The sequence below is a fragment of the Chelmon rostratus genome, chromosome 2 (genome assembly GCF_017976325.1).
Source record: "Chelmon rostratus isolate fCheRos1 chromosome 2, fCheRos1.pri, whole genome shotgun sequence".
NCBI lineage: Eukaryota > Metazoa > Chordata > Actinopteri > Chaetodontiformes > Chaetodontidae > Chelmon > Chelmon rostratus.
Genome location: NC_055659.1, coordinates 27643011 through 27670885, shown reverse-complemented (window position 1 = coordinate 27670885; position 27875 = coordinate 27643011). Strand labels below are relative to the sequence as shown.

The window sequence follows — 27875 nt, the reverse complement described above, 5'->3', positions numbered from 1 at the left end:
GTGTTTGTAAGGTGTTCATAACGCATAACGCTTTGGCTCAGTCACACGCAGTTCATCCTCCTCCATCATGACAGAAGCATCTGTTTCAAACATAGACAGACAGCTCAGCAGCAGCATGTCTCTGCAGCATGACAGCAGTTTTCTTGCAGCTCACTGTGGATATTCTGACAGTCATACCATGTAACTGGACAGTATGAACAGAAAAACCCAACAATCAATAGGTATTTATTGTTAACTGTCAAAGAAAATGCAGAAAAGCAGAGAAACCTATAGGTTTGGGACATTTGAATAATAAAGAGTGATCAGATATAAAGCAGATTAAGGGGTTAAGAATGGAGGAGGAAAGCGGCTTACTCTGCAGAGAGAAATCAATACCACTAGGCCGGCTAAAGTCCGGGTGTTTCTGTGGTTGTGCCTTATGTTTTGCCCTCTGAGAATTTGTGAGGCAGCCTTTGTGGAGGACGACTTCCCCAGTGTATCAGCAGGGTAGAACTCTACAGGCAGGGAGTTACCTCCGTACAGGAGGTCAAATGGACAAAAAAGCACTGGAACACACCAGTACGAATAGCCCTTTGTGTCACAAGCTGAGCAACGGTTTCCTTTACTAGCTTGGTTTCTTTCTGAAGGGCAGTGTTTATTGCTCTGATGTGAATGAAAAAAAAAAAAAAAAAAAAAAAAAAATATATATATATATATATTTTCTTTTCAGTGCTCTCAGCTCTCAATTCAGTGTCCCCACACTTGTAGCTGTTATTGCCATACCATGCTATTAATATTTGTGACTTTGTGACTCATCCTGCAAAACATTGTACACAAACAAATAAATGCATCCACAGGATCATTTTTATTTAACTTGCTCTTTACTCCTTCTCTGTGGATGAAGTTTGTATAAAACAAACAGGATAAACAGGAGCAGGAAGGAGACTGGACTCTTTACTGTGAGTCCAGAGGATGCAGGGGTTTGGTTAACTTTGAGTTGGAAGTTAGTCACCTCAGGTCTGACTGGAATATCAAGCATTAAAAATATGCTAAATATGTCGGCTGTTGTGGATGTTGTCTTGAGTTCTGTTATGGTTGAGTATTTTGTTTTTCCTCACAACCACTAATGGTGAGTATCAGGTCATCTTTTGTCATAAAAAAATGAATTCTTGCAAGGCATCACTTCCAAAACTTGGATCAAAATGTGAGGGGAGGGAGAGACTTTGGCAGCCTCTGGAGTTGGTAGTTATGTGACCTGCATTGCGCTGTGGTCATTGGTCATGGCGCCACATTTGGGCCATTTTAAAGGCCTAAGTGACCATTAGCCGAAGGGCTGTTTTATAATTGATTTCATCTGTTGCCCGATGTGTTAAGGGAAGTGATTAATTCATTCACTGTTCAAAAGTAATACCTCAGTGTACAACACTCCAGTACAAGTAAAGGACATTCAAAACCTGACTTGGTTAAATTGTAGAGGTATTGTCAACTAAATGAGGGAGTAACATGTATTAAAAAAGGCATGCTAAAGGGTGTTTTGACTGTTTACTGTGTATCTTTCAGCTAAAACTAGATGAATTTGCCCATTTGCCAAACCCTGGAGTGGATTATCCTCCAAACCCTTATGCCCAGTTCATGAAACTGGGCTTTTACAAGCTACAAAACCAACGCAGATCATTAACATTTGTATGTAAAGTTCTAAGCAGAATAGGAACCTGAGAGTTAAAGAAAGCCAAGAAACATACAGTAACTTCATTCACAAATAATCCAACGACAAATACGCCACAGTAATCTAACTTATAAATAACAAGGGTCATGCTGATGATGAAAATTTCTCTAAATGAGAGCTTTGATAAAATGTTTCAAATGTAAAATTAATATTGGAGGATAACCAGTAAAGCCTTCCTAGCAGCCTTGGATGAGTGCAGTCAAAGCCCAGGCCCTACAGTCTATGCGTGTCTAAAATAACTTTGTTCTCAAGTATTTGTGAGACGTCACTGAAATATTTCTCAAAATGCAGCAACATTCAGTGCAAACATTCCTTCCTGTTTACAGTTCAGACCAAAGTCATGTCCGAGAGCGTAGCAAGCAGCCCACGCTGAATATCTGAAGCCTATTTCATTTGAGAACCGTCTTTCTTCTATAGATCAGGCCATCTTTACTCACAAACCTGTAAATCATGGCTGAAAATCACTAACATGCTCGTGTTTGTGTTCAGCCAGCCGCAGTGCGTGTGCAGTTTGTTGTGCAACGTCTCACCAGGAGAGAGACTGCTGCAGATCTCTTTTACTGTGAGCTCAGCTGCTTTTGTTCTCACTTGCTTCCTCTTCTCTCCTCACCTCTCATCTGTTGCTCTGGCCTGGTGTTTGAAATACAATCTAAAGGGTTTCTTTTCTAGAGAGGACACAGAGAAATGAGATGGCCCCAATCTTATTGAGCCTCTCTTTATTCACCGTCCTCTCTCATTTGCCCTCTTGAACGGCTTAATTGCATGGGTCGTGAGTGAGAAAATTCCTGACTGCGATGAGCAGTGTGTGTGCACGCGTGTTTGAAACTGGCGGCGTGCTTCATTTATCTTGTGGACAATGGCCTCCTCTGTTTGGAGAAGGGTACAGTTTGAGGGTCTGGGTGCTTTGCAGACATCAGGAGTATGCATCATTCTCACAGCTATACTATCAAAGGGAGGAAGTTGGTCCTAGGTTGTGTGACACAGTCTGATAGCGCACACACACTCAATCTCACAAGAGCATCTGCTCGAAGCGAGGTGCCCACACATCTCAGTTCGCCTGTAGCTGTGATAATCCCTGGACACAAACACATTAATGTTACCGAGGCACCCTCTCTCCTCTTTTTTTTAAAAATCGCCGCTCCTCTTTGATCTCTTTTCTTCTTTCTCAGCTGCCCTCCCCCTCTCATGCATCCTCACGAGGATTTAAATTTCTTTTCTCTTCTTGTAAATTTCAGATGACAACCCTCCAAAACACAGGCAGTCGACAGTAGGCCATTCATAAACCGGTGTGTGTAATATTCTGGATGGAGGCCCAAAGCCTTTTGATGTGTTTACTGAAATCAAACAGACCCTCAGTGCTGAATGATTCAATTGTGGACAAGGTTACTTAGTGCAACAGGGCTGTAGCCAAGATGAGCAGATCTTCAGGAAGTTATCTTAAATAGAAGGAACGATGATACCTTGAACAGGCTAAAAACAGACACCTCTCGACCTGCCTGCAGGCAGTGCTGCAGCTGCAGTACAACGCAGGACACTAAGGTCATATCCTTTGTAGGCCTATTATTGACTGAATTTGGGGCTTTTAGAAAGACTGTCCTCACACTGTCCTCTGTTCAAAAGCCTAAAGCAACTGGTCTGACAAGGCTCTCTGTTGACCAATGAACAAAGGCGGAAGTAGTCTCGTCCATGTAATCTGTGAATAGGCATAATGTTTTACTTACTGCAATAAAAGGAGGGAGGACTGATACTGACTTATGTCTGTGTTCTTCAGTCTTTTTAACCTCACTTGGCACTTTGATGTCAGGAATATTATCTGTACTATTGACATTTTAGATCTGTTAGCCCTGCTTCAGAAACGTAGTAAGTCTGAGTATCATTGACAGGCTTTCATGTGTCAGAAAGAACTCAAACAGAATAATGTGACATGCATCATGGGAAGGGTGCCATGCACTGATCATTTTCTTCACTTTCAGGAAAAAATTATTCTCAGCTTGTGCTCAGTTTTCCTATTGGTCAAAGATGTAAAAATATGCATTGAAGTTCATCAAAGTGTAACTTGACACAAATTCAGATTTACATGTGTGAATTGATTTTGCCATTTCTATTGCTGGTGTGACTGTGCCTTTGTTGTGCAAATCTGACTTGGACAATGAAGGCTGGTTGGTTTTAGTTTTAGTCCGTGCATTATCTTGCAGCTGGCAGTCTTTGTCATGCAGATGCATGTGAATAATTAGAAACCTGGGTAACATGGCCAAGAAATCTACCTCTTCCAGGAGAAATCTGGCCGTGGAAATCAGGTGTCTCAAAACCCATCCCTGATGACGGAAGAAATGAGATTTTAGCAGAAAGCCAACAACAATCTGTTACTACTTGGTTAAATTGTAAAGCTGTTGCAGTGGGAGGAATGAGGAAAAACACGAGCCCAGTGCAAACAAGATATTGTCCTTTTGACCAGTGACCACATCCACTGGAGCAGTTCAGCGGTTGATGCTTCTGCTGGGTCGAGGATGAATGCGTTTGATTCAGCAAAAAGCCATACGCCAGTGGTCCAGTGACCCATGTCAGCTCCGGTTAAACGAATATACACAACTGCACAACTCCCCTCATGTGTACTCATTTAGAATGGTGCCAGCTGATGGAAAAGATGTGGGCCGAGTTTAGACGGGCGTCATGGTTTTATACAGGTCAGTGGGCACAGTCATCAGAAAATATGACACACATTCAACAATCTATCCACATATGATGCATACAGCGTAGGCATGGAGATACACAACTGTGAGTCACGCTGGGTGATGAGGTCACACATGCACACGCTCTAATTTCAACCTTCAGGCAAATGTTTTTCTCTTTATCTTTTTCCCTCCGTCCAGTTTGTTGAAATTGAATGAATGAATGACTCTGAGAGGCCTGTACAAAGGCACAGTGTCAGGGGCAGACCATCAGTCCGCTAACAGTGAGACCACAGCTTAAACCGACCGCTGTGTTTGTCCAGTGAAACCTCGCATGGCAGCTTCCTGTTCCTGACAGCCGAACAGGCTGCCAACACATGTGATCTCTAGGTGTGTCAAAATGGAGATGCAGAAAGCTACTAAATGAAGCAGAAGGAAAGAAAAAAAGATTTTCAGATGTGTGTGTGTGTGTGTGTGTGTGTGTGCCATTCCCAGATCCGACATTAAAGGGGAGATTAAAACAGAGGGAGGACAAAAAATAATGTAGTGATTCTGAAATGGTTTCTTATCTTCTGAGCACAGTATGTTGCTGATAAAATGCCATTAATCGTAAGAACCTTTAGGCACTGATGTGAGTGATAAGAAGGAATTTCAACAAGAAGAAGATTTCTTTGAAACAAAAGTCTTGCACAACAGCCAGTTATTATGACCTAGCAACACAGCAACAGAAACTATAGACTTACAGTTTCACAGTAAATACTGGCAAGCTATACTGTATCTACACCGAGAAATTGAGTGAGGAGGTAATGTATCTAAATGGTTACTGAAATAACCACACTGCAGTATCATATGGACACTGGCTTGAAAAGAAAGCTGTCATAGCAAAGCTTTAGATGAGACAGAGAGAGGAGCTTCTTCAAACTGAATGCAAAACACATGCTATGTGAGGAAATCATCCCCATTGCTATGATCTGCCATTTTCCCCATTGTTTCTTTTTCTGTGATGTTAAACAGAGAGCGTGCGTTTGTATGTGTGTTCAGGAGAGAGAGAGAGAGAAACACGCATCTGTGTCATCTGTGCACGTGTGTGATGGGTCATATGCGCTAAACCTGACCTTGGGCCTGAGGTTACATTACTGTGTGCTCCAGTAGTTCATATGGACTGAAAATACAGCTCTGCTTGCACAACTACATACACACTCACATGCACCACACACACACACACACACACACACATCTTCCCTGAAGGAGAGGAATGGTGTTGACTGTGCTGCCTCACAGAAACCAAAGTGGTAAGAGAGAATCACTGTTACACAGCTGGTGTGTTTTGTCTGTAGTGCAGCTAATCCAATTTTAGCTGCCATTATCCAGCCATGTTCCAACAACAATGCACACACATAATGGAGATGATACAAGTCTTTACCGCTGAAGTGTTTTCTGCAATCTATTGCGAAATTGGAACTGTTATAATGTTACCTGGATTCATACAGTGTTTTCACATTATGCCAACAGGTGAACTGTTAAGCTAGAGGTTCTGTCGTAACAGAAATAAAGTCCAGTAGCTGTGTGAGTTGTAAGGTACGAGGGTGAATTTGGGTTCACCCTGGTTCTTACAACAATTCTACTTGTGAAATAGGAACTACAGACATCTCCTTACCATCTCTGTAAAATTAGCCTAAAACGCCTATCAAAGACAAACCCAAAGTAACTGAAAGCTGTTCCTGGTTTTGTTTTATCTCCAGCAGTCAGAATCACTGTAGGTGCTACTGGCACTGAGTAATGGTTTCAACACAGTGAAGTAGAAGGTTTTAATTTCTACTGAAACATATTTTTCCAAATATGTGCCTGCAGATGGTTATATCTGGGCCTTTTAGCTGGAAAACACAAAGGGACCACAGCATGAGGCCTTACCCTAGTCCAAGTTCTATAAAAACTGACAATACCACTGAAAGTGAACATTTTACATGTTTTTCTAATATGTCCAAGTGTGTCACAAAATGCCATTTACTAAATTTGGAATTTCATTGCCATTTAGTGCCAGTCATCCGCACCTTCACACAGAAGAAGAGAACAAGGCACCTCTTTTCAACTGACTCAGCTAACTCTCATTGGCTGTTATTGGCTGTGACATGACATAGAAGATCATTATTGGTCAAGCGAGGTGTCAATTGAAGGGTCAAAGTGCAGTAGTCATTTTGAAACCAACATATCGCCCACACATGCATGCTTACTAGAGTTTTAATAGACAAAGCATGGAAGACTAGCAAGTCTGCCATCTAATTTGAAATGATAAAACAGTTTTCCGTGGATTATTATAGTGTTTTGCACTAAATATTTTACTGGATTGGATCATCTGGACCTGTGCCAATGTAGCCAGACTGTTTTTGTGGGAGTGTTATCGGTCAGTGGATTCTTCATTAGACAGAATTTTGCAAACTAAAGAACGAAAAGGCTGAGCATCAGCTGTGTTTGTGGATGATTATACGCTGCATCTCTGTTTAGTTCGAGATACAAAGAGCTTTATGTAGCCCGGTCAGATCACCATCAGATTATACTCTTGCGAATGCCAAACAAAGCTTGAAGGGAGACTCTCCTCTCAACAGAGTGTTGCCTTAAACATCACTGTGTGACTAAGCAGGAAGTTGGAACAGACTAAAACCAGTTTTAAGCTCCTCCCCTTTACCTTTAGACACCAGTGCACAGTTTCACCATGAACACAATGCTTATAAAGACATGTTATGGAGACTTGGCTTAAGCCCTGTCTGTGACAGGGTGTGATTGGTTTAAGAGACAGAAGAAACCCAGAAAGGTTTCTCCCCCTTGTCCCACACTGACGATCAGTTTTGCCAGGCATCTCTCTGTGCAGTGTTCTTGAGGGAGAGGTTGAGCCTGGACAGACAGTAACCAACCTTGAGCTTGTGCTTGAGCCCATGTCCCTCTAATGAATGATGAAAAATCTACCTAGCTCCAGCTTGATATCTTTATATGTTGCACAAAGTGTGCAGTCAGAAATATGATGTCACATTCTCCTCTTTGTGTCCAGGCTGAAGCAGTAATGAAGATGACCTTTTGTTTCCTCCCATTCTGTCTTGTCTTGGAGTCAGGCGTCACTAGACAACAATCACTGCCTTATTTACTCAGTTATATGGCTATGCATCACACTCACATAGCGGTGTTTTTCTTCACTTTTATCCGTCATTGTGCACTGCTTCTCATCCAACTCACTTCTCAGAATTTTGCACAAAGAGTTTAAGAGAAGTCCTGTTAATGAAGCTATCACTCGCAGCAGAATTGACAACAGTGTTGACAACAACAATAAATCCTTCTGTCTTTCTCTCTGTGTCTGTCTACACATCACCCCATGCCCCCGTGTGAACAGTGGCTTACTGTGTCCAGTGGTTGTGACTGAATAACAACAGTGCTGGGGGGTCAACATCAGACTGCCCTATTGTATCACAGGCCATCATGGTTTGTGCAACAGGCCACATGCATCATGGTGATTGTTTTGTTAGGAGATTCACTGGCATTCATACGTATATTTTGCACAAGAATTAATTTTAATCATTCATCCATGCATCTGTTTCCTGTCACCCATCCTAACTGGATGGTGGCAGCAGACTAAATGGACATTCAGACCAAGAATCAAGACCAAACAGCTCTGCTTTAAAACATGCATGCAGGTATGTTGCTTCAGGTACCACTGAGATAATGAAAACCAGTCTGAGTAATAGAGTTTAAAGGGTTATTAGAAGCCAAAACATGGCTTGATTTCTCATATTATGATGAAGACTTTCGCCGCTCTGGAAGTTCCTGGCAGTTGCAATTACGTCATCTCTTATCACAATGATTTTGACATAAACAGTAGAAATATGGCCTTCACATTACAAAGTAATCTACCAGGAATGTACACTTCACAGATGTGATTGGCCTACGCAGTGCAATGCTGGATGATCTCTCACTGCGTTCCTGCCAGGTTTAACTTGGATTTACTTTTTTGCTAGATGACCCTGCAAATTTTTTTTTGCATTGTCCCACTACATTGACATCCGACTGTGTCAAAGCAGGACCCCCACATCGATCACACAGCGCTCTTCCTATGCATCATAATCCTTCCGTCACGTTCTTGATATTCTGGGTCTGAGCTGGGGTTGCATCCTACTCAGATGTGTCTGGAATACCTTGGCAGGGTGCCATCCGGGGGAAATCCTAATCAGATGCCAACTACCTCAGCTTGCTTGAACTCTTTCCCAACTTGTGAGCTCCTCGTCCAGTTTTTAAGTATGACCTTGGCAACCCCACAAAGAAAACAACTTTGGTCCTTTATGCTGCCAATCTCACTCTTTTGGTCACAACCCAAAGCTCATGACCTAGACGAGTGTTGGAATGGAGACAAACCGGAAAATCGAGAGTTTTGCCTCCATGCTTAGCTGCCTGTTCACCATGACAGTCCATTATCATGTCTGCATGACTGCAGACGTGCACCGGTCTGTCTGTTGACCTCACACTCCATCTTGCCATCAATCATAAACAACACCGGAGGATGCTTGCACTTGCAGCATTGACTCACTCCCAACACAAAGTCGGTTGTACCTCCAGATTCTATCAATGAAAATGTGACGAGGTACAACCCTGGCAAAGCCCAATACACCTTAACTCTTCTTTAACTCGGGTCACAATCTGTTATAAACCTAAATGTCCACAGAGCACTCTAGGGTCTAGGTGTCTAGGGCCCTCTAATACTGTTTGTCTGTCTAGAAAGGTGGATGTGGAGGTGGATAAGACGTAGAAGAAGTACATGTGGGTAGTTAGCATTAGCAGCAGTCATCATGGCAGAACAGAAAAAGAGAAGCTTGTAAACAAAGACATTTGTACATATTGCAACAATATCACAACTGTTGAGGCAAGATCCTGTGCTACCAGGTCACAGTGGATTAACACACATACATTCACTTGTGCATTTGCTTCATCCAAACACACTCTTGTATGTATACATCCACATAGTAGGAGGTCCATGTGAGAGGATGTGTGTGTACTTCCATGTTCGTGCATTTAATGTGCATTTAAAGCAGCTGAGCAGATTTGAGTGAGCCTTCATGTCTTCTCAGCCTTAGCCTCAGGTTTTCTGGTGACATTTTAAGCACATGCATAGGTTAAAGCTCCAGGATAATGACTGTTTGATGAGGCTGCGATTTACTCATTCCGACAATAGCTGCGTTTCCATTGCCCCTAGAAATGCACAAATCCTAAATATCGCAATAAAAAACTGGTAATGGAAACACCTAAATTTCGAAAATCCTCTCAAATATCGCTAAATAATTTTTACGCTCTCATGAGGTGGTTTTTCAGACGTGTCGATATAAAAGTGTATCGCAAAAGTGTAATGGAAACACTTTTTTTGCATTTACACGTCACCGAGGTCAGCGGACTCCCCGTTTTGGGCGGCCGCATGCAGTCAGTTATAACGTCTTGTCAGTTTTGTATTGTATGGATTATAATTGTTTAATTATTGTTTTCTGGATCTCAATAAGTTGCAGACAAAAACACTACAGCTGTTCCAGCTGTCATGCTGGCTGATCTGTTAAAGACAATCTGACAGCTGTGATCTCGTCCTGTGCGCACTTTGCAAAATCTAATCATTCATTTCATTAATCGTGAGATGAACTTTAAAGACACACGTGCGCACAGATGTACAGCACGGTGTTTGCCATTGTGATGAGTGTGTGCACCTCGGCTATGTGGGAGACACGCGTGCACGCCATTAACTTTAATATTTACACATAATTACTGATAGAAAATATGTTTAAAGGACACTTCAGTAATTCACAGTCCTGTATTCTGCTGCTGCTCTGCTGGCGCGAGCTGATGCTGTCAGAGCGAGCTGATGCTGTCAGAGCGAGCCTCGCGTAATAACAAAGTGATAAATAATAGGCCATTAAAATCAGTGATCACTCCAAGTTAACAAATCATTTCTTTATTTCACCTTCAGCATTTGTGCATTTGAGTATGTGCAATCCTACAAGGCCAGGAGCATGCATGTGCTTTTTAATTGTAGGGCTTCGTGTTACGTTTTACCGACGCACAGCACGCACACACATCTCGCGGGACGTCCGAGAATTTCGGCTGGTTGGCAGAACACTGTTCAATGGAAACACCTGCAAGTCGCATTTGAACTTTGCTGAAATTTCAGAAATATCGCTTTTATTTTGCGAACAACTGTAATGGAAACGCAGCTGCAGTCTCTTCTCTCTATAGGGTTTTACCTCCTGAACCCAACCTACTAAAACATGCATATGCACACTGATTGTAGATGTCAGAGTGACATCAGAGGCGAGTCGAGATGCAGAAGGTGAGGTATGTTACATGAAGGCACGACTCAAATTGAAAATGTCTCTGCTCATGGTTTAGCCAAAAAAAGCAAAACTGTTTGAGAAAGACAGAGAGGGGGGAAAGGGTTCATGGGTAAAGGAAAGGAGAAGAAAAAGATAGCGAAAGAGGAAGAGTCGGGAGGGATTTTTGTGGAAAAGACAGAAGCAACACAGACGGTTGTCATCCTCAAACTGGCTCAGTCTAATGGCCGTCTGTTTGTTGTGACTAAAAGCATGAACTTACCTGAGCAAGACTAAAAGAGTACACTGTAAATTTAGATTGGGGAACTTCCTGCTGACAGGAAGAAGTATTAAGTTCAGCCAGAGCTTTCTGAACTCACAAAAACCTGAAAGTGTCAATGCATAAGTCTTGTTTTCACTTTGCCTTTTGTAAACACAGCTTTTGTGGGCTTAGCCTCAGGCTTAGTAGTCAAACCACATGTGTACATCTCTTGATGATATCGTCCCCAGCTAACCTGCTGCTCCCCTGAAATGTATTGCATCAGCCACCTCAGTGCTTCAGTGGCATCCATGTGTATCAAGGGTGTGTATCTTTCCCTCTTAGGCAATTTTACACATCTACTCACACAAACTTGGTATTTGCAATGAGGCTACATGTGCTAACAAATGAAACAGCTCAAGGCTGCAGTACTGTTTGCAGCTTCTCTTAGCTTTACTTGCCTGGATTGACTGTTTCAGCTGAAAGCTTTACCCCAAGTCAGCACCTCATCTTAAATCAGTAGCAAGGTTTGTGGTTGTTTCGCAGACCATAAAAATGCACATAGTGGAGTTGAGTCACTCAAATTGATCTGTGGTTGTGTATTGATGTTGACATATTGGTTAATCTACATTCTGTGTTGCAAACATGTACAGTACACCTGAACAAGGTTTACTACATGAAGCTAATCCCTGCATGATTGGTTTCTTTGTCTGTTTGGTTATTTACATGAAATAACTAATGTTCAGAATCACGTTTTTAAGTATTTGACCAAGCAGACAAAAGAAATTATGACCATTAAATTAGTAACACAAGATTTAAAAGTACAGACAAAAAAGGCTTTCAGTGGAATGTCAGAAACATGCATGAGTGATCCAGACCTTTATGTCTGTCAGATTTCTTCACGTCACATTAGGTGTGTGTGATTGTTCTGATGTGTTGGTTGTTTGGGATTCTCCCTGGGGTTTTGGCTTATGGTCGGACTTCTGACAGGAGCAGCCCTGTGACTCATAGCTTACCTCAGACCACTCGCACACGATACATTATACATTTCCCTAGGTGGCTTCTGTTTGTGTCAGTGTGTGAGCCAAACTCTAATAAGCCATCACCGCTGCAGCACTACACTAGCAACTTGGGAAAAAGAGGCCTGCAATTATGTAAAGCACTTAAATACACCGCTGAGCATGACAGTTACGAGCACACTGGCTGCCATCCTGCCCAGAGAAGCAAATCCCGGACTTCAGGGTCCGCCAGAGGAGTGCCTGTCACAACATTTGTCTTTCTCCAGTGTTCGTTGAAAACATAATTCTATATAAAGCATTGGCAGTCTCAGATAGGGTGGATAATTTTAAATGAGCTGGATAGCTCAGCTGTGAATGCACCGCCCGCCCACCTGTGAAGAGCTTTTGAAGCATACTGGGCGTGAGCGGGGAAAGCAAGCCCAGCAACACTTTAGGTCCTTTAGGTCTTTTTTTAGCAATTTAATGCGACCGTGGCGGCAGCCGTGGCACAGGATGGAGGATGCGGCTGCCGCTCATGAACACAAAAACAGCACCAGAGCATGTTATTGTGCTGAAACTGAAACTTCATTACGTCAAGCAATATAATCAGTGTACCAACGGTGACTCCTTATGGGGTTCTAAACACTATAAAAGTTTGTAGGTGGACCTTGAGCCAAGATAAGTTTGTTACACTTGCAGCAAAAACGTATAGTGTGTGTGTGTGTGTGTGTGTGTGTGTGTGTGTGTGTGTGTGTGTGTGTGCCAACAACGACAGGGAAGAAGAAGAGAGCATGCTGGTAAATATGCATGTTAACAACGCACCAATAAAGATCAGCTTTGCATATGTTTAGGAATTGCATTCATTGTGATTAACACTTGATGTAAACTTAACTTTTGTATTTAAACAAAAGTAGTAACACTCAGAGCATTCTGTGCGCCAGTGTGTTGTTTTGGGAGGTGCGTGCACGTTCACTGGCAGTTGTAATGGTTACTACCATATCAGTGTGTACTGTACTTGCTATCGCATAACTGTGGCTTTATTCCAGTTTATTCAAACGTGCACTGACTTATTGAGAAGGACTGTCCAATGAAAACAGAGCAATAATGTGATGATAACTCTAGTGTGCAGTGAGCGGAACAAGAACACACTGGAAACACAGCGTTCCTCAACTGGCAATTCTGCATGTTGGCATTTCAAAGAGGCAACAATAAGAGGAAAATTGTTTCACATAGAACTGTGACATTGGTAACCAGCAAATAGCACATGCACATTGTCCCACCCAGCCAGTCTATAATCTCTTCACACAAAAACACTGAAGTAGTGACTGAGCCAACATACAGTATCTGAGAGTAGGTGATCTAGCGGCTCCACCACTGGAATACAGCCATCCTAGTATAACTCCATGGGTCCTTATGGTGAAACCCACCATAAGGACCCATGTGGTCTCAGGTCATGGAGATGATCGATTTATTTTCACAAAAGATCTTGCCTGCTGAACCATTTAACCTTTCTTCACAGTAGCCAGTGGGCTCAGTGCTGTGTGAAAGACAAACTGCGTTCCATTCGGTGTGTCTGACCAAATGTTTGCATGAGTCTGTTCATCTGTGAGCGGTGTTTAGTGCTGGTGCCGGGGTTATTGTTGAAAATGGAAGGGTCTATCTTCACATTATCATGGCTGAGTGGGCCTGGGGGCTGTGTGATGAATCAGGGACTCAATAATAAACTGCTTATGTAAACATTGCCATTGTGCTTCAGCTGCAGCATGCTAAGGCAGACGATGTATGATATGGACTCCAACATACAGAAACAACCAGGCTCACTGATCAAAACTGTAAACTGATCAAACTAAGGGTGGCAAAGACCAACAGAATACTAAAGGAGAGCAAAAATGAAGTGTTAAGTAACACAATGCCCAGCAATTATGTGTAAATATTAAATACCAATGTTTTGTATTAATCCTAAAGATGGCTGCTGTCAGTCAGTCACTACTTTGTTTTAGAAATTATGAAATTCTATTTGTCTAATTTCCATTACCTTCAAATTTTGCTTCAGCCTATTTGTCGCTGCACCTGTCAAGCTATGTAGTTTAACATTGCATATATGCAATTTAGAATGATAACAATGTCAAATTTACCACATTCTTATGGCTTTTGAAATGATGAGTTCTTGATTTCAGGATATAGATAAAAAAAAAATAGATCTGATCAGCTCTAGTTTGCTAGCCAACTAACTATGTCAGCTAATAATACAAGCCTTCCTCTCTCAAATTCTTTTGCACCGCGACCTGATAACCTGGCTCCAGCCAGTGTGACCGGACAGCGAGGAAACCCTCAGTACCCTGTGCCAATTCTGTCAGCTCTCATTCAGCATCCCTGGACAGCAAGCACCCCTACCTTTCTGAGCAAGCCACAGAAAGGAAACCTGACACCAACCGCACTGCCCTGACCTGCGATGCCTGTAGAGGACACATCTCTGGTCGTCGCCAGGAATGATGTTTCAAAGAATGCTATCCTCAGCCTTGATGGTGTTCATGCAAACCTTGCATCAGCAGTGGAAGCTTTGCGGATGGGGAACCAGTGCTTGTCTTAGTGAGGGACTCCTTTATAAAGTTTGTGGAAATCTCAACTGGCCTGGTGCCAAAATTCTGGACATAGTTGGACTCATCGCTGTTGTAAATGACATCCACCCAACTGCCAATACTATAATTGTTCATGTGGGCGCAAACGATATTAGACTTTAGCAGTCAATTAAGCTCCAACAGGACTATGAGACATGATCCGATATTAATCGGAGTCTAGGAAAGCTTTCTATTCTGACAGGCCTGATTCCCTTTGAGGAAAGGTTGAGAAAATGTAATTTCTTGTGCTCACTAATGGCTAGTGAACTTTAACTGAAAAGGCTGTGCTCGTTAGTGACCTAATTACAGATTATAAGATGGACATGCTATTTTTAACTGAAGCTTGTCTCGACTCCAGTGGTACTTTTACACTAATAGGCATCACCACTGAATATAGTGTCTTTAGTTTTGACATTACATTATCCATGCAGTGTTTGTAACAGCAACTTCTGTGGTAGCTAATACAACCTGCAGCACATTGTGCCTCCACTTAAAACAGAATGTGCTCTATAAATAACGTTTTGCTTGCTTGCTTTATTTTTACTGAAGGAAAAGATTTGAGATAAAGATTTGAGCCAAACAAATATAATGCTGCCGCAGGTAAAGAGTTTGGCTGAGGTTGATGTCAAAGCAGAACTTTCCCAAATCCAACAGAAAACAGGACAGGACTGGATCCAACGCAGTGGCTGTGTTCTCCAATGGGGATTTCTGATGTGATCTGTAGTCACACAAAATTATTGTTAGCTAATGATATGGTTCTCTCCAAGTGGCTTTGGACATAACACTAGGTTACTACTGGAGACACAGTAAGCTAGTTGGCAAGCAATGCTAATGTTAACTGCTTTCATCAGGGCAGATACACTGTTATTCCGTTCCTAAGACCTTTGCTCTTAAGTTCGATTATGGAAAGGCGAGAAGCATTTTGCATAACTGTGTGTGAACACGTTCAATATCACTCCAATAAAGCCCCATGCACGCTGCTTCAGCATGCTGAACAAGCTAGAGCTTGACGGACAAGCAACGCGTGATTACAGATGTTACACCATGATTGGACAATTGCTGGTTGGAAGAGGAAAATTTAAGAATGTGCCTATCAAGACAAATTATCAAATGTTATAGCTGCATCAAAATAAAAAAAAAAAACTGCATGCTGTGACATGAAAAACAAAAATACTATCTATAATGAAGCATTTTAATTTCTTTCTTTGAAGACCCTAAAATATATGTATAATAGTGACTTAACACATTGTTTCACACTTCTTGGGGTTTTCAACATGCAACACTTTCAGCAGAAGACTAACTTCTCGCTAACATGTTAGATTTAGTTTCTTTTTTTATTGCACTAAAACAAAGCTGTAGTTACTGCATGATTCAACAACACATGACATTGATATGGAATAGGGAACCACTTTTGTGCATGCACCCAGCACCGAGCACACACACACACACACACACTAGACATCCAATTACACCAGCTGTGGGTAAACAGTGCTGTGTGTACAGTGGTTATGGATAGACTTCAGTATATCTGAGCGGCCCTTCCTATGTTACTACTGTTGCAGTGTTAGTTTACATGTGAGTGCTATTGCATGAGGCTCATCAGAGAGGAGAGGGGTGGATGAGTGAGTGGGTTGGCGGCTGGTTGCAGGGGTTTCAGATGTCCTAAGATGTTCTTACTGCAGTGGTAGACATAATACAGAAGCAACAGTTAAGATGAAAAAGATGCGACTGCAGCCTCATCTATTCTCATACTGTATCACACTGTTATTACATTAGAAAGTGTTATCCACAGTCTGGCCTCAGAGTTGTGATTCCCACTGGGCAGAGATCAATATGGCCAACAGTCTTATATGGAATAATGAGTTCTTTCTCTCATTAAAATATAGACGTGTAATACAATTCAGTCAGTTTTGAAGTGTGCAATTTTGTGATGTAATGTAACCTCTGAGTTTCATTACATACTGTACAGAGCACCATTTAAGTTCAACCTCAAGACAGACCTTTAGACCAAAAAGAGAGAAAAGCAACCTCTAATGAGGCCAATTAGACCTCATTGGTGCACAGCCATGAGATGTCCAGCGAGCTAATGAGGAATGCTGAGAAAAAATAACGAATGTCATCCTCAAAGCACAAGTTCAGCCTAAATTCAGCAACATGTACCTCTGTCTCTGCCTCCCCTGACCCCTGACCTGTCTTAATGAAGAATGTGTGTGGATGTGGCTGCAGCAGAGCTACTTACAGACGAGCACAGGTCATCCACACACACAGGAGGGACGGAGCAGGGGGGGGGGGGGCTCCTGCCTCTCTGCTCAGGTTTCCCTCGCCTTCCCAGGTGTCACTCACACAGAGATAAATCCACAAGATGCAGGCAGCTGTATCCCAGTGATGGACAGGGCTCGGCAGGAAGACGAGGTAAATGGACCAACCTGTCCGGGAGTACCTCTGACAGCTCACCCTTCCACCCTCCCTCCGTCCTCCACACAGAGCCCTGCCAGCTGCCTAACTGGCCAGATAAAAGGAAAAGCTAAGCGGAGAGACAAATATACAGTAGAGACAGCTCAGAAGAGGAGAAAGTGTTGCTCAGATGCTTTTATAATCATCCTGCAGCTCCTCCCCCACCAATGTCTCATTTTGGCCCTCCCTCGTTGGTATGGCAACAGCCAATCACAACTTGGCATAGCACAAGCCTCCTCCTCTCCTCGTCCCCTCCTCCTTGGCTACAGCCAGCCTCTGGTGTTGACAGGATTGTCACACACCAGTGAGAGCTATGAAAGCATGTGTGTATATATATGTACATATGAGACAATGAGACACAATTAGTGTGTGTGCGCATGTGTGTTTGTTCGTGTGTTTGTGCATGTATAAGTCTGCAACAATGCACTGTGAGTGTACGCATTTGTGCATTTAAGCATGTTTATTGGTGTGTCGGTATTCATTTTTGTACATATGTGCTTGTACATATGCATATACTGTGTGTGTGTGTGCGCATGAATGTGTGAAGCCTGTGCACAAGTAACTAAGGTTGAATAAATGTACACATCCGCGTGTGTGTGCTCACGTGTGTGTGGGGAAATGTGTATGAACATGAACTGTACTTTACCAGAGTATATATGAGTGTGTGTGTGTATGTTTGTTTCCTTTATTACCAGTAGAGCATTTCTCCAGAGGTGAATGTTCATGCCTGACCAGTGCAGTGCAGCCCATTCAAAACGTGCCTGTTCAGACGGGGGATTGCTTGGCCTCTGGTGTTGCCGCATCCAGGTTTCTCTAGACCTGCTCATCCAAACAACTTCCCACTCCTGAACGTTCTCAGTGGATTCAGCTCTACCAGTTGTTCGTGGTTCGTGACTGTGCAATTGCTGTTCGAGACCCCACACTATGGAGCACTCGACCTATTAAAGTCAGATAGGCTACATCATTAACTTAATTTAAGTCCCTTTTTCAAAGCGTTTATGAATATTTAATAAGTTGCTGGATTTTATCTGGCCACTCTTGCCATGTTACAGTGTTAACATTATATATTTCCCCAGTGTTTTTTATGCTTTTTGTATTGTTGTTGCAGTTTTCTGATTGTTTTCTGTTGTTTTTTCCCCATATTTCTGGAATGCACTTTGTTACCTTGTTACGAAAAGTGCTATACAAACACAATTTCGTATTATTACTATATACACACCATGACAATGCTTGCAGTATACATGTTATTTGGGTGCAAAAGCAAAAAACATTTTATGGCCTCAATGTCAAGTCAAAGCCCCATTCAGCATCTACGGATCAGCCCCACATTTCTTAGTTACTTACTTCTGGGGCTCCAAGCCCAAATGGCTTCTCAATAGCCCTGCATCTTTTAGGTTGTTAAATTGACCTCAACTCTGTGTCTTTTCCTCTCTCTCTCTGACTGGACCACCAAATCAATGAGCAAAAATTCTATTATTGGAGAAATATTGCCATCTAAAGGTTTACCATGACACTGTTATGAGGAGTTGCTGTCTTTTGTGAGCCATATTTCATCCTGTCGTGTCACCTCAGTGAGCAAGCTTGCTAGCCAGCTAGCTAAATCGCGTATGGACTAGGGACATAAAGTTAAACAAAGTTAAACAAAGTTTTTCATGAGGAGTCAACCTCATCTGCCATCTGCAATTTGAGTAAATGTTCCTGTTGGTCTAATGTTCAATTCAGAGTATTGAAGAAATCCTACAAAATGGAATTTGTACTGGGCAAAATACCCTCAGACCCCCCTCATGTTTAAGAGTGGAGGCAGACCAGTGCATATAAATTGTCCAGCAAAGGGTGGTGTTGTATGTATGCTATTGTTCATGTACAGATAAACTGTACTGCTTCAAACTTTTTCACTTAAATCATTCACAAAAACTGTGAGTAAAAGTGGTCCTAGAATAGAACCCTGTGTGGCACACCGTTCTTAACACTCAGAAAACTCCTCTGGTGACCATCGGCCAGCTTGTGTTGTGCCACTGAGATCATTTCCAAGCTAATTATATGAAGACTTTGGCATTTGAAAAGAATTTGATGATTAACAGTATTGAAATCCTTCAATAAGTCAACAGAAAGGATGACTTACTGTCTAATTCACTAACAAAACATCATCCAAGACTTTAGATGCTGCTGTCACATTATTATGCCCTGGTTTAAAGTGGGATTGATAAGATTTTAAAGAGGAGTGTTAACATAAAACATTGTCACCGGATCCTTTACCAGATTCTCTAACATTTCAGATAGACATATAAGTTTAGAAATCAGTAGGTAAGGTACGACATACGGCTTCCCTCCACAGGTCAGGGATGTTTTCTGTTTCCACAGTCAGATTAAAAATATAAGACCAACATCCAACTAAAAATAGAGCTGCTAACAATTACAGCCTTAGCTCTAACTGATTAGTCATTATTTTAGGATCAATAGAATGAAGATCATTAAAGTCTTCAGGATTCATATGATGCTTCAATGAAAAGACCTGAATGCGAAGTTTGTTTGCCCAGCATGGTGCACTATGATCAGAGACAGAAGAAGATGATCCGGCATTGTCAGATGTGTTAACTGAAGAAACACAGTGTGCATTGAATTCATCACATATATTCCTTCCAGTTGAAGTAGAGGTAAACCTTGAACAGTTTCACTGGGTCAGGACAAAGCAGAATTATGTGACAATAATTTAACTGTTTCCAAGGCTTTTGCAGGATTTTACTTTCAGAAAGTGCAGAGGCATAAAATGAGGCTGTGACATTTTGAACAGCAGAGACACATGTTATTCTGTTGACGGAAATATTAAGAGGGTGAAGGTTAAAACCCCATAATACTTTGCCAGTATTCTTCTGAGACAGACATTAGCAGTCAAGAACATTTCAGCTTGGATACAGAAGTAACGACAGAGACCAACAACAATTTTTCACAAAAGTGAAAGCAGGACATAGGCCGCTCACATTGAGTTCTCAAGCTATCAAGACTATTCTAAGTAGAGTTGCCAGCTGTAGCAGAGTCAAACACCCAAACCCTGTCATTTTTCAGCTCTCTTTTTCAGACCCTCCTCTCTTTATAAGATACAGAACCTCTTCAGCCCTCCTCCAGATTACCATTAAAAGTCATTCAGGCAGTAGTGAGTCAGCAGCTATCACAGTCCATTTGCAGACATTTCAGATATGTTGTATTACATAAAGAGCAGTTGTGGCAGGTCACTGAGTGTGTTTGGTAAAGGGATCATTAGTGGCAGCAGTAACATGAGAGCATGACCCGTCATGCAGGAACAGTGATTCAGGCTCCCCTGCTGTTTTATTCAGCACGCAAGCACAATATATATGTTTTGTTATATACATGAGATGAGGGTTGTGAGTTGGTTCATTCATGCTTTCTGAGGCTTTCTCTGCAATACTCATATTAACACAGGACTGATCACTCCCTCAGCGGTGCCACCAAAGCCTGAACTGTGTATGCAGTATTTAAAGCTCCACCTCGACCAACTACAACAGTTAAATGTTACTTAGGTAGTAAGTAAGAATTAGTTCAAATGTTATAGCTAAACTCAACATGCATGAAAGGTTTTCTGTGATTTTGGAGTGGTCTGGGTGTGCACCTTTTAGTTTTTTGTCAGACCAAAGTAGTTTAGATAGTGGAGAACATGTCTGATCAACCGATTGCATCTTTGCAACATCTTTGTGCAGCAACAATGTCACTGTATTCCAGAGCTCAGCAACTAATTTGTTGGTGAGTACGATATTATCATAAGCAATAGGACTGATGGGCAAAACTACAAAAATAATACAGCAATTCTGGAATTGTCCTTTAAATCTACTATTAGAGGCACTGGAGCTGCTGCCTTTGAAACTTGCTGCTGTTTTTCACACACACAAACATAGATAGGGTTGGACATGTACTGTGTTGAAATGGAACTGACTTTCGGTTATGATCTGACCTGGAGGAGACATTATCCATCATCCATCATCCCGATGTGTGAATCGCAATGTAATTTCTCAGACACCAATAATTTGTGATTTTTATCAAAGTGGAGGAAATTATGCATCTCACCACATCATCTTGGCAGTTTTAAAAGAACTCTGATTGACCAAAGGGTCAGTCATTACCATTACAGGTGAAAGGTGATGAGGATGTCTCAGTTGTGGGGATTTTATTTTTTAATTTTGTAGAGATTAAGCAGGGGTCTGTGGTAAGTATATATTCTGTGTAGTCAGACTAGGACAGTAATTCAGAACATCTGTCTGGATGGGGGTGGCTTGCATTTGACTGAAAGACAATAAATCCAGTTTTACTTCTGGTTTCTTCTAAAAGTAGTAATAATGATCTATATAGGATTCATCTGTAAGCTGTTCTACATTAGCAAACTGTACTGTATCGATGGAATCAGCAGAGTGTTGGGAAAGAACTGTGTAGCTCATGGTGGAACATCCCACAGGTGAAGGTTCAGATGTGTTTTTCCTGAAATGAGAACAGGAGGGAGGAAATAAAGAAACACTGAACCCCTATGGAGTTCATTGCTGTGGGCACACTGTTCCTTCTCTCTTCTCTTCATTTGTGTCACCATAAAATTATGGTAATCCAGATTTCACGATCATCCAGATTCCTTATGGGTTTATGTCTCTTTGCTGCAAATTAACATATGTGCTTTGCACATGTTCCCCATCTTTGTCACACAAGAACAAACAAGAAAACAAATCCACGAAAAAGAAGAATAAACAAAAATATTCCAATCATGTCTCATTTGTCCCACAGTTTCACATTTGTTTGTCAGATCTAGACAACTCTTTCACAATAACAGAAAGTCTGTTTATGTGAAAAAGAAAAAAAAGGAAAAAGACATTCCTTGCTCCTCTTGGTTTACAGTAAATGGGGTTGAAGGGAAGAATTAAAGCTATTGGACAATTTTGTACATCTATTGGCTGTATCAGAGATTGGACATCCATTGAGATAACATGTATTGTTACCTCAATGAACTTCTACCTGTTATACAAAATTAGATAAAACATATCCACTATGAACAAAGCTACTGCCAACATAATCTGAAGATGTAGACAAGTAAAAGCCTACATCAGCCTACTACTAAAGCCTACCTTTACCTTTTACAGTGTGTTCTCTCACACTCAGTTCCCGGTTTATTAAATACACTTAGCTACAACAAATGCAGTCTAATCCAACAGTCCTGCAAGAAGTCTTACCTTCATGAAGGTTATAATGTTCAGATTTTGTCCTCGAGCCAATCCAAAGTGAAAAATACTGTCTGGGATCTGTGTGAAGATTTAAGGCTGGACTGCCAACCAGGCAAAGCAGGTAACAGAACCGAGGATCCCCAAAAGCCCCTGGCTCACTTGTGACAGCCGCCTGTAATTTGTTTAACTGCATATTGGTACCAGCAAAGGACAGCATCAGCGAGGACACATGCTGTCTTATTATCTGCCAGTTACTTACACAGAGATGGGCTGGGCTGGGTAGTGCTCCAGCTAGTATTTGTATTGATAACTGTGTCTCTCTTTTCACTATTCGCAGTCAAAACAGGTGATGTAAAAGCAGGGTTTATTTAGTCACAAAAGAAGGCAGAGGACACCAACATGTAACAGAACAGGCCATGAAGGCAGGCAGTGGGCCAAAAACACAGCAGGCAGAGTAACAGGACGAGAAGGTGAGGAGCTGGGGAGGGAATTGTGAGCAGGGGGTGTTGAGAAGGAGAGAATACCCTGAGGACGAGTGAAGGACAATGAGGGAAGTGATTTGACTAGAGAGGTAAGTGACAGGCAGAATGGCAACAGAGCTAACAAGATGAGAAAAAGATCTGTCACCATGACTTATTTATTACAAACCATTAGTGAGTCATAAACAAGAAGTCAGACAGACCAACGTACATTAAGCCATCCTGTGCTATCCTACACACCCCCACAACAGAAAATCTGGTGACCATCACTGCACATATCATTTTTTCATCTCCTCTGATGGTCATGATGCTCTTGGGAACAGTAACAGTGCCAAACTTGCCCAGAGTTTGCCTCTGTGGACCTTTTCAGGTGGTCTTGGCCCGCTCCACACACACACACACACACACACACACACACACACCACTTAATACACAACAATGAACAGGGTACAGCCAGCAGCCTGGCCTAGAACAATCTTCAGGTGATTAGAGTGCCCTTGTCCTTGACTGCAGGACAAGTCTCCCTCTCTCTCTCTCTCTCTCTCTCTCTCTCTCTCTGTCTCTCTCTCTCACACACACACACAGTGAGGGACATAGTGTACACCGCATTACAGAAAATTAAAATGTATCCTGGGGAGCTGCTGGCACCACAGAGGCTGTTTCTTACTTGGTGAGCTAACATGGAACTCTGTCCTTCTCTTCCATTTCATCCAAAGCTGGTTGAGCCCCCACAGTTGAAGACATGGAGGTAACAATCGTCACTTCATCTATGCTGTTTTACCAAAGTTGTCTGAAACAGAATATTCACACTGCAATGCTCTAACTGTATAACAACCTCAAAAAGCTTTACAGATGAAGCCAAACTTCAGTGTCACATAGCAACTGAAAATATTGGAAATTATATCTACAAAACACAGAAACTGTCCATAATTGCACTCTGTTGAAAAATGTTCTTCTCTGAAACAGCTAGAACTGGTGTTTATTACAAAATGAGCCATACAACCCCAGTCCATTTTTTATAGAAGCAGGTGACTTACATCCTAATATTTAATTGTTGTAATTGTATACTTCAGCTATATTGTGTAATGAACATATCTCAAGTATTCTTTTTTGCCTGCAGTATGGGGTGTTCCTCATTTACTGTAAAATGGAAAAATCTTACACACACAGTGGGTGGGTCCTGGTGTGTTTCATTCAGGAAGTGCTGTACAACTTTATAATTAAACCACATTATATTTTATACCTGTAATTAAACCATTTCTGAAATATGATTTATTTGGGTGATGAAATCTGTTAAGTAAATTATGTGCCGTACAAACTATATGCTAACTGCTTTTCAAGTGTATAACAGTGTGTACCTCCTGAGTGGCTGTGGCTCAGGAGGGAGGGGAGCTCCTCCACTAATCAGAAGGTCGGTGCTTAGATCTGCAGCTCCTCCATGTCTCCATGTATTTGTGGCTATACTTTACTTTGGCTGTAATCAATATTGTTAAAATAACAATGGATCACACGACTACTTTCGTCTGTGAAGATATTGATGCATCCGGGTCCTGGTACTTCTCAGTGCTTCCAAAAGGAAACTGGACTTGCTTGTGGTTCTAGAAGACGTTTTGCCTCTCATCCAAGAGGCGTCTTCGGTTCTAACTGACTGGTGGGAAGTCTCAGGTATTTATCCTCTTGCAGGACCATAGACCTGCCCAGCAATCATGTGAATCGTGATGGTCACATGGGCAAATGGACTACAATGGGTGAGTCATCAGGGTGTAAATGGCTGTTGAGCTGCCTGGGGAGGGGTCTGAGGACAGCATTGTAAGTGGCTGATAAGTGGTGTTGTAGACCACCTCCTCGGTTCACTGATGGTCTTTCCAGTTTGACATGGATGGCTTCTTTCACTCCTCTTTCAAACCACCCGTCTTCCTCTAAAGAGTGTGCCATGTCCTTTCGATGCAGGTGGGCTGCCGAGTCTTGACCTGAGGTGTTGGCTCCTCTGTGTTGTGCCATGCGCATGTAAAGCGGTTGTTTTGTTTCCCCAGTGTACAAGTCTGTGCACTCTCGCTGCATTGCACTGCAGACAAACTACATTGTTCTGTTTGTGCCTGGGTGTTTTGTCCTTCGGGTGGACAAGCTTCTGCCTCAGGGTGTTACAGGGCTTGAAGTGCGCAGGAATGTGGTGTTTGTTGAAAATCATTCGGAGTTTTTCAGATACTCCCACAATATACGGTATGACGATATTGTTCCATTTATGGTCATTTTCTACTCTTGATCACAAGGACAGAAGGCAAGGATATGGAGCAAAAACACATCAGGCAGGATCTTAGAATGTGTGGTCACCCAAACTTGGCCGAACTCAAGACTGTGAAGAGACACAGAACAGAAAGAGGATGAGTATTAGGTGCAGACTGTTTCCTGGCTATGCTGGATTGCCGTGCTGAAATGCCTTCAGATGTTGAATATGTTAGTTATTGTGTTTCAGGTGTCAGTGGTTCCTTTACCCTCCTGCTGCCTGGGAACCTCACTGAGACACTTTTACATGCTTCTGTCATGGGAGGGTGGTGCCACCTTCCATGATAGTCTTACCACACAGAGAGGTGGTGTTGGTGTTGGATGACTAGAAGATCGAGAGGACTTGCATTTTATTCCCAAAGTTTTATCCATTGTTTCCACACTGGAAACTCTGTCAGAAAACATATCTTCACTTGGAAAAGTTTCAATTCACTTGGAGGCACAGTGGCTACACTTGGCTTTGAATATGGAATAGTTAATTCAGGAGAAGCAGATTTCTGTTGAAAACAATGGGAAAACCTTTGCTGTCTGGTTGCTCAGTTTCCTTCCCTGCATTTCCCTCATTGCTAGGACCTTTCTTTCTCTCTATACAATGTAATTTGATGCCCTGGCAGTGAGATATGGTTGTTTATAGTATGGATGAGGGGTATCCAGTGCCTTAATAAGTGACAACAAAGGGTCCTGACCAAATGTTCATATGTGATGAGTTGGGAGTGAGAATGGGTTGTATCTGTTGTGGCCTCACAGCAATATCCTGATTGTGTTATTTATGAAATGCTGCCAGGAAGATATTGCGTTGAGTAATTACTAGAAAATCTGAATGAGTCAATACTCATTCCTTGCACTTCTGTTTAAGCCACATGTGCTGTGTACAGTACACTGCAGTATATAACTGACTGGAAAATAAAATCTTTCTCTGTATTGTTACTGTTGGCAGTCTTGACATCCTGATCAGCATATGTAAAAACAGGTCACATATATGTAGTTTCAGTAACATAAATAAATGAAATAACTTCTTGTGTAATAAAAACATTTCACAGGCATTGTAGTTTTCAGGAAACATTACTCAAACAGCAGTGAATAGTACATTAGATGTACTTTTTCAGGTATGGAAAATACTTTTTTAATTGGCTAAAATATCACAATACAAGCTTATCGAATAACTTAACCAATACCCAAACATTATTCCACATACAATACCATTCTGTCAGCACATAGATAAATATTCTACATTTTCAGACTAGACTAGAAGTATGCAACATACCTAAGACTCTCTTGTCTGTGCCTATAAATAGTGAACTAAGGCTGTTTGAGTTGTGCTTAAACTGTACTCCGGTGTCATAAGTCTGAGGACACAACAGTGCATGTCTTTAATTCTTGGTGCAGTCAGCGCAACACAAGCGCAGGCGCTGTTCAGCTGCTCTGTATCTCCAAGTTTAATACTCAACCTGGTTGAAGTAAAACCTTGTAAATATGATTTTCAAATGACATCCAATACTGGATCAACTTTATAAAATGGATGGATCAGTCCAACCTTTTGGACTGTGTGAGTTAATTCATGATAGGATTTACAGTACACAACCCAACACACCATCACGTATATCAAGCTGATGTTTCATCTTATCTAAGAACTGGGCCTGTTTTTCTCTAACTAAAGCCTTTGCTGATGGATGCCCTGCCGCTGATAAACGGGTCTGGTTGGATGTGGAGGACGACAATCCAAGCAAACCTTTTACACTTTTGATATGTGGGGTTGAGTCAAAATAAACTTCAGCGTATATTCATGGTAATCGAGGAACATTTCACCTAGTAGATGATAACAATAGAGATCTGTGAAACAACATCTCCATATCAGGCTTTGGCTACAAAGGCAATACTTAGTTGAATCAGTTTGTTGGTTTTGGTCTTTTCCTGGGATTTGTACACAATAACAATATAGATTATCATTAGCCACACACACACAAAGTAATGCATAAAGCAGAAAATAGCAAAGAGCCAATGTCAGAAGGTCTTTCAATAATTAACAGCACAGCAGAAGGAATTCCCATCGGCTTGCTGCTGTATGGGTACAATATGTACCTTTTATGTCCATTTTGTTGTTTTGAGTGCAGCCTATTACACAACCGTCTCTATGAGACTACAGAGAGAGCGCACACACAGGCAGACATACACAATCACCATCACATGAACCTCACAGGCTGCCAGGATCAGTGAGGTCGTCTCATTCAGCCAAAGGAGATTTTTCGCTGCAGGGAAGATGGGGGAGTTTCCCCTTCGGACTGAACAGCGCAGTGAGAGATGAAGCACTGCAGAATAGCTCTGGTCTCAGCAGGAGGATAAATACACCTTCTCTGCCTGCCTCTCAGCCCTGCTGAGACCTCTGTTCTCTCTTAACAGCTGCACCACCTCCGGTAGACACAGTAGGGATATTTTCAGTAACAGTGGCTGTCCTCTGCATGGTATTTGCTTTGGCTCGAGGTGAAATTAAAGTGGAAAGGTGTAGTTGCTCTTTGAACAGCTGTGTATTCATCCTCTACATTTACCACTGCCATTAAAAAACACTGCCACCAGTGAGAGGTCACAATCAAATTTTCTGTATAAAGCTCCTGTTGGATAATGATGTTGACGATGATGATGATGATGATGATGATGTCCGTGGCTTCATGCTAGCACTGAGCAGATACTATGCTGACATATTGCAGGAACTATGCTTGCACAAGTGGAGCAATCCACCTTGCCTGACATAAAAAAGAAATATTAATACACTACCTAAACACTGATATTGCACGTCATAAAATGAAGCGCAATATTAGGCTTCAGGGCAAATGAGCAGTGGCGCTGCATCGTGCAGCAAAGGCCACATATTTAATA

At 41.9% G+C, this 27875-nt stretch overlaps 1 protein-coding gene across 1 annotated transcript in view; it reads right to left on the bottom strand.

The window, feature by feature from the left end:
• Positions 1–17110, bottom strand: part of cdk18 (cyclin dependent kinase 18) — a 43575-nt gene extending 26465 nt beyond the window's left edge. The window contains exon 1 of the mRNA XM_041947958.1: positions 16815–17110. The gene's annotated coding sequence lies outside the window, so the exon portion shown is untranslated. The remainder of the gene's footprint in view (positions 1–16814) is intronic.
• Between the last annotated feature and the right edge of the window lie 10765 nt (positions 17111–27875).